Genomic DNA, 9,076 nt, shown 5'->3' with positions numbered 1-9,076 from the left:
GCGAGGTTGGCACGCGAAGACGCACGCGCTTCGCATGGCACAGCGTCGAGGGAATGAGAGCGCGAGAGAGAGCGCGATAAAGCGCCATCGCGCGCTCACTACAGCCAGCTGATGATGAAGAGACACGCCAGGCGCCGTGCCCGCGCCTCCCACCACCATCATCATCATCATCATCCGAGGTTTTAAAGAGAGGCGCTATTCCGTCAGTCACCAAATGTCACTCGGCTCTATTAGCCCCAAACAACGGCAACAAATCTGCCGATTTATGTAAAATATACTAATTCAAAGACAATGCAATGAAAAAACAAAATCGAGCGATGATTTAAAGTTCATAAAAACTTGACAGGTTACAATATAACGCACATACTAACACAAACACCATCAGGTAGCTCATATGTTAAATGTAAAACAAACATAATGGTTCGCAGGAATTCTGGGAATGCTTATTTAAAGAAATTGGATATTTTTATCATACAAATAATATATATTATATTATTTATATTATTATTTATATTATATTATATATATTCACAGACAGACGCACACTAATCTATGACATTTGCCTTTTACTATATTTATTCATAATTCATATGCAAAATAAAATGTGGAAATATATATATGTATAGTATGTATGTGTGTGTATGATTCCAAATTAAATAAAAATATTTAAATACAAAATTTAAAATAAAATCCAGAAAACATTATCTATTTATCTATCTTTATTACATTAGTTAATTTTTTATTGGTTATTGATGTTTTTTTATCTGGTGCTTTTAATCAATTACAAATTGTAATTAATGAATTACTAATGTAATTAATAACCAATAGCATTTAAATTTAAAATGTGTAATCATGCATAAGTATTTTTATGCAACATAAATAAAGGCAGTATCATCAGTACAATTAGCAAGCACAATACCACAAAACCTGTTTTCCTTCAAAAAGTATGTCACATTGAACAACAGTGTGAAAATAACATTAAAACCAAAGCCCAACACTAATCGCCTGCAGCACTGTTTAATTAAACCGCCTTTGACTTTATCTCAACCGCTTTGACACTTCCAGCTTTTTCAGTTATCAAATTCTCCTCATTTTAATCTATTAAAACAGCTGTGATTAGACTTAATATACCGATTAATTTTTCCCTGCTACCAAAAACATTAATAAAACTCGAGGGAGACATTGTGAGAGGAATCATCTGCCCTGCTGGAACCCCTCAGATGTTCGGGACATTACTCCTCAGTGAATCAATTACAACGCTGGCATATGTGACAGGCTGAGGTGATAGAGCCGTGACATCTGTTAAAAACTCGAGGAAAACTAATCATGATAATTGGCCAGCTGGTTATTTACGTTATGTGACAATCAGTATGTGTTTCCGCAGAGAGAGCAAACACAGAAGCTGGGCTGATAAATGTAGGTGTGGTTTCCAATATGGGAGAGGAGAGACTGTTCTTTATCTTAGCATTATCACTAATGATTCTTCGTTTCATTATTTTGGTCATTTTGTACAGATATTGGCTTCTGAAAACTATTTCTTTGAGTTGGGGAAAATGATTGATGATCTTGGGGATCTTGTTACTAACTAGGAGTGTGTTCTGAGCATGATGTATCACTGAACATGAAAAGCTTATTCTTGATTTTTACAGTTCAGAAACACCCTAAGGAATCAGCCGGCCTAGATTGAGTTACTAAACCCACAGACCAATAAATCAGAGTCCCAATAAAGATGTGTTAGAGTGCATCACTTCAGACTATAACAGAAAGAAAACAATATTACAAAGTAGTGTAACAAAATACACCTTAAAAGGCTGAGCGATGTTCGTAAAGCACTTAAAAGCATAAAACTTGTGCACATTTAATCACTGCTTCTATAAACAGCACCTACAGTATTAAAAGGCTAATGACGGAAAGCAACTTCAAAGCAACTTATGAACTTTATCTTTCACACACGCTTTCATGAGAAATTCATGGCCTGTCTTCAATGTACTTGAGAAGATCTGAAGGATTCTCTTTGCTTTTTTCCAAAATATATTAGTGTTGTGGCTCAGAAATATTGAAATAAATGCCACCCTACGAGAGGAGCAATACAATACAATATCTATGCAATGTTTAACCACTAATTTGTGCTTTATTTCTACTGCAGAATACAAATAAAGGGTCCGTCAAGTCTGTTACTAACCTTACATTACACTGCTAATCTTAAAATAGTGTACGTTTTAAAGTGCTCCTATTATGAGTTATGAAAAGATTCATATGATGTGCATGCAAGGTCAAAAACACTTTCAATGTCTTATAACATGCACTTAATTTTACCTTATTTGTTCAATGACTCCAAAAGTTTATTCATTTTTCCAAACCCATCCCAGTGATTGGTCATTTAAAATACTGTTTGTGAGCTTTTAAAGCTCCAAAAGCCTCAAAGAATGAATTAGCATTTTCATTCAGAGACAGCAACTTTATACACTGTGCATTTTCCATAATAATCCATAACTTTAATATTGACAGGTCGGTTTTTAATGTATTAAAGTCATCAAATGATCCCATAATGCATGGGACAACCCCCAAAGGTTTTTGGCTTTGATTGAACTCTTTTATGGAACTTTTAAAAGGATTCCAAGTATGATGTGCCGGTAGAAAAAAACTGTATGTTCTATATTTTTTGGAAAAAAGAAAACTGTGCTCGTAGCTAGGCCGCAGTGTCATCGTCAATATGAGAGTGGCTTCGGATGAGATGGCATTCTGAAGTTGAAGCTCATTTATTGGATTCTTCCAGAAAGGGCTATTGGTAAACAGCCAGCAAGAGCAGTTAATTAGTGTTTGAGGGCCACCATACTTCCTCTAAATGAAATAGTTCAGCTACAAAGACTGCATGTTTGATTAACATCAATTAGAATATTCTGCCTGAAACATTAAACGTCTGAAACGGTCCCCATTAAAAGCAAAACACAGTGACGACTCCACAAAAATAGAAGAAAAGAGGTCAACTGGTTGCGTGTAGACGTCTGAACAAGAAAATAGTTTCCTTTTGATTAAAGGAATGATAAATCAAACTCATCAATGGTATTCTTATTTTAATCAGCAAATTTATTAATCTATTTAATTTTATCTGAAGGGACCGATGTTCTGTTCGTAACCAAGTGAAGATATAAGCAGGTCCGGCCTCTTCTGAGCCTGCAGAAGGAAGCTCGGTATCAAAGCCGACTACTATAGTATATGAATGTTTTAGGCAAGTATAAAGAATAAGAACCCTCTCTCTCCCCTTCTAATAGTTTGGCGTTGTTGCTTGCTTAGCGGCTGTTCCATAACTTATTCATACAGCTCATGATTCTTTTAAATGACTCCGTGACTTTAAGACAGATGCTTCACAGAGCACTTTAATCATCCACTTTTTCCATATAAAGGCGTGGGTGTAATGAAGCATTAAACTCAATATTAATGCAGATCATTCAGGAAATAAGGCAGAGAGGAGGCAGGGCATTTCTACTGTACACATCCTTCTCTTACTCCCTCTCTGCCAGCAGTCTTCCTCTAAGCATTAACTCGCTTTTATGAATTTTACAGAAAAAGTCTCATTACCTGAAAGAGAGAACTTCCTTAGAGAAATCTGCCTCCTGTTTTAGGTTTTATGAGGCCACCCTTTTGCATATGATACAAAGGTATTTTATAGACAGGAAACTGAATGTAGCCTTTAATTTAACAGGACGTGTGTTATGTTAACAGGTTATTTTACATCGGATTTTGTGGTAAAGGCAAAGACCACTCTTTTGTCATCATGGTTTTTTTTTCCCCTTTCAAACTTGCATGACCTTCTTTCTTCTGTGGAACACAAAAGCATTTTTTGAAGAACGATGGTTATTAAACAGGGTCTCGTTCTATTATATCTGTCCCTGCTGTGGAAATTAAAATGCATATAGGTTTGTGAAAAACATTAGGGTGTGAAAATGTTGACAGAGTTTTCATTTCTGTGTGAACTACCCTTTTCGTGTCTCCTGGGAATCCGCTAAATGACAGCATATGTGCTACACCTCCAGAAACTGGTATTTTTCAGCATTTTGTGGAATCAGACTTTGCCAAGTCAAGCATTCTGCTCCGATCATTTTTTCGTTTGCCGTGTTTGTTAATTCTGAACAAAACAAATAATTAGGTAGTGTTGTTCGGTTTGGCAGAACGTGATCAGAGCTTCCACCTCCGAACAATAATTTAATCTACGGTTAAGAGAGTCGTATGTATGTTCTGGGAGCAGCAATGGCACATAAACCAGCGCATATCTTCTATCTAGACTTGAATTAATTAGACCGTTTGAAGAATATCATATGTGTGTCACTGCTAGACAACTGCATGAGAAATAAAGTAGAGCAAGCTGCTCGTTACTGCAAATTAAACCCAAAGACTTCATCAGGGCGCAGTCTTATGAGTTTATTTCAAAATAACGACAAACTGACTGTATAGCAATGGTGTAGGGTGTGAAGAGACATTTGAACAAAATGATTGCTAGAGGCAAATTAGTAGTTGCTGGTTATTGGTTGGGACACGTTATAGCATCCCTGTTAAATACTACACCTTGAAAATCATAACAGGAAGGCGTGACGCATTTTCTCCTCAAATATCAAATACGCAGAGGACATATAACAGATTAAGTTGATCGATTCATTTGATTAAAAGATGAAGTCGATCCAAATTTCATAAAAAGCTTATGGACATAATTATAATATCCATGTCAGATATTGTAGTCGTGATAGGTCGGTTTTTAAAGTATTAAAGTCATCAAATGATCCCATAATGCATTGGAGAACCACTAAAGATCCTATTGTCTTTTTTATGGCTTTTGATTGAACTCTTTTATGCAACTTTTAAAAGGATTCCAAGTATGATGTGCCGGTAGAAAATGTAATGTTCTATATTTTTGGAAAAAGTCTAAAAAAAAAAACATAAGAAATCTGTGCTCGTAGCTAGGCATGTGAGTGTCATCGTCAATATGAGAGTGGCTTCGGATGAGATGGCATTCTGAAGCTCATATATTGGATTCTTATAGAAAAATAAATAAATGTGTTCCAAAGACGCGATCTGAATCAAAAGATTTATAAACAACATGCTATGAAGGTCTGATCTAGACCAAATTATTTGCTATATGATAAGTTCGGCTTGAGTCAAAAGATTTATGAACCTGCTCGAAGTCCCGTACTAAATCAAATTGTTTTCACAGCCCTGATCTGAATCTAATTATTCGAAAATATTCACGAACCTGCTCTGTGTTACGAACTAAATCATAGGATTCGCGATACACATTTGAAAGTCCCGATCTGAATCAAATGGCTCACAAACCCACTCCTGTTCTGAAGCGAAACATTTGCAACTTGCTTCGAAGTCCCGATCTGAAACGACTCATTCACAAACCCACACTGAAATCCCGATCTGAATCGATTGATTTGCAAAGAGGAAGATTGGCATTCTTGCAAATCCACCCCGACTCTTCCCGAGCTTCCGACGTCTAGTTTTACAATGCATAACCTCCTGTGCATATCATTTCCTGCATATTCCCACCCACGTGACGCTGTTTAACATCGTCAAAGGTACAAGGCATTAAGTAAATGCGAAATCTAATTCATAGTATGCATAACTTCTGAATAATGACTATGTAATTTCATCGCTTATCTCCATTGATGACAGTTTAATATTTAATGTAAATGTGTACTGTATGTCGACATGAAAACAGATCTTAAAATCATTACTTCATTCATTCGTACCACTCCAGGAAAAAGAGTTTGTAACCCTGTGACAGTTCAATCATCTCACACTATTTAAGTGAATGTTAAATTTATTAGTATGCATTGCAAATAATTGAGAATAATGTTGCATATTATTTAGTCTACAAAGAGTAATAATCAACGTGAACAGTGCAAATGGGAGAAGCAGATGAACCCAAACAGCTTAATGAGGCCAAAATTTATCTTTCAGCTCAACTGTGGACATATGTTTGAAACACTCCAGCAACTATATGTACTTACTCCAATCGATGTATTAAATGTGCGTCCTTGAAAGTGTGCTTATTTCTAGCGTATTTACTTTTAACCTCTCAGCAAACATTAGTGGTATGATATTATGTTAAATACAGCTGTAATGAAAACGACGGTGGTTACATGCACATGATAGGGACACATAAGCGGTTGCTGGATATTGGTAAAGACGTGTCCCTAACATCCCTATTCATATTGATATACAAAATATAATGCGCAGATACTGTTGCCCAGCAGAAATCCACATTATGACGTTATCTCACACAAGTGAAGTGTTTTGAGTGCCAGCGTGTATCATTAGTGTATTTGGGAAGAAATTATAGTCTGTCCACGCTACAGGCATCATTGGATGTTTGAAAGAAATCTTCAGTCGACTTCTCTTGACTTTTTAAAGCAACCACAGAAATAAAATATGGAGCCGTACTCTTTGCTTAATGGTGCCACACTGCTGCAGAAAGGAAGTGCCACCTAGTGGCCTAGAGAATAAAAACAACCTTGCCACTCACTATACAACAAGGACAGAAATATAAAAGTGCATTATGAAAGCCTTATATAACATGCATGCATGCAAAAGAAGAACAAGTGCAATAATTAAAACTATAATATATCTTTAATACCTTTGCAAGCACAAAAACAACATAAAACAAGTGGCACCCAGAAGAGAAATGCTATCAAGCACTCTTCCTTCTTAGGACTGTTATTTAAAACCAGAGCCCTGTGCGATCTCATCACCGGACAGATCTCAACAAGGCATTTCGAGCACTTGCAAATATTTGCAGACAGCCACGTCGCTGATTGCCGTGGCACAGCAAACAGCCGTTGCGTTCCCCGCGGCCCTGTGCCAGCCTCAGCCCTTCAGATTAATGAGGACGGGCCCACAGGGAGCGATGACCAAGCATTTCATTACAGGCTAACAACAAAAGCTAATTCAGCACAGTCTCTCATAACTGCGATCCTTCGACAGCAGTAAACACTGCCGCGTCGTGGAGGGAATTAAGTGGGGTTTTTGGAGGGGTCCACGCATGATATTGAGATCTCAAGAGGCCACCGACAAGCTTGGTCGGAAAAACATCTTCAAGGACCTCTATCTTACGAAACGTAATTACAATTGATCAGGGTCTGCTGAGATTAAAGGAGATTTGGCAATAAGAATTAATCTGGAAGCAAGCGGCTAAAAGCAAAGATTCTAATGTTTTAATTGCTAACAGAAGAGCAGATAGATATACAGAAAAAGTTTGGGGTTTAGAAATGCATTTAAAAAAAAAACAGTAATAATGCCAGATATTACAATTTAAAAGGGTTTCTATTGCAAAATATTTTTTCATGTTATGCAAAGCTGAAATATTTCTTCTTACTATTTCTCCTAATATTTTTTGTCAAAACTGTGATCAATTTTTTCCAGGATTAATTAATGAATAGAAATATCAAAAGATACTTTCATTTCTGGCAATTGTGTATAATGTATAATTTTGTGCATTGAAACGCACAATACCTGAATAAAATGATTCATTTCTTTAACTCTAAACGGCAGAGTATATCGTTTTTAATTTTGCTTTTCTTTTTCAGTCTGAATCTCGTAGTTTCAGTTTCTTGTCCCTTTTCACAAACTTCTTTTGCCAGCTCAAATTGTGTGACCTGCAAAGTTTTTCTCGTATATAAAGCGAGGAAGACGTTTAGACGCAAAAAGTGCAAACCTGTCTATTGTGAGAAATCTGCTGCTGGTTTGTGTTGGTGTGTCTTTTTTTTTTGCATTACGTTTAAAGTGAGGATGATTGACTGCTGTGAGTCAGGCTAGAGTGCCTTTGACAGGCTCAATGTCTTACTTTCTTTTTTTTATTTCATTTACTTTTTACATAGATGGACCCTCACTCTATATACACACGATTACACCTGAGCTGCTTCGGCGGGCTGAAACCCTCTCCACATTTCCCCAACGCTTTTTATAATATGAAAAAAGTTTCTCCCAAATTCAGCAGGACACATTTTTACGCAAGCTGTCAGGTTCCGCGGATCTGAAAGTATAATAAATAATAATCCAATGCATCTAGCAGCTATACAGCGCAATGCATGTCTTTCCCTGAATAGCAGTCTTTACAGATATGCAGGGGAATGTGTCACGTATATAAATGCCACATTAATGCAATAAATCTTTCTAATTCACACTTGGAAGAGCTTTTGTGACGGACGAATGTGCAGCATTTTTTTTGCAACACATCAGCGAATTACTGTGCTAAAAACAGTTTCTGCGCTTATAGGTCTGAGGGATGAGTAGTTGCATTGATGTAGACCTCTGTGGAGGCACTAGATCTCCGTGAACGTTAGTCTGGCCCACACACATCAGTACTGCAGTGAAAGTTAAATAGCTCCTATATAACACACTCCTCTGCAGCCGAGCGCTTCTGAGTAGGCGACTCTCTTCCTCAGCTCAATCCAGAGACTCACTGATGTACATCTGTAATTTACTGTCAGACAAAATGTGTGAAAAGTGCACCATTTAGCCTGTCAATCCCACTTTTACTTCATCTACTGAAAAAAAAATGATATTAGTACCTTGAAGGAGCAGTTCTGGCCCGAAAATGAAAACGTACTAGGCCATCTAGTCATCTATCTAAAATGTAGAGGAGCGTGTTTTTTTAATCAAAATCTTTTTGGAGGAATTTATCAATACATCACTTGCTCACCATTGATCCTCTGCAGTGATTTCTTACTTTTTTTACTCCACCAGTTGTTATTTGATAGATTGGAGTCGAGTGGATAACTTGTGGATTACTGTGATGTTTTCATCAGCTATTCAGACTCTCTTTCTGACGGCACCATTCACTGCACTTTTTTTTTTTTTTTTTTTTTTGGAAAGAAATTAATATATTTATTCAGCAATATATGTTTAAGTGATACACATACGGCATTTACAAAGAAATTTAAAGGATCATTCACCTTCCAAACAGAGAAGTTAAACACAACACAGAGGATACAGAACACGGATACCATACATCTATACACTTAATAAAAAAACAAACAAAAAAAAACAAAAACAATAAAATAAAAATTCAAGCATGCAG

Source organism: Puntigrus tetrazona, chromosome 24, assembly GCF_018831695.1.
Source record: "Puntigrus tetrazona isolate hp1 chromosome 24, ASM1883169v1, whole genome shotgun sequence".
Lineage (NCBI taxonomy): Eukaryota > Metazoa > Chordata > Actinopteri > Cypriniformes > Cyprinidae > Puntigrus > Puntigrus tetrazona.
Note: the sequence above shows the minus strand (reverse complement) of the source record.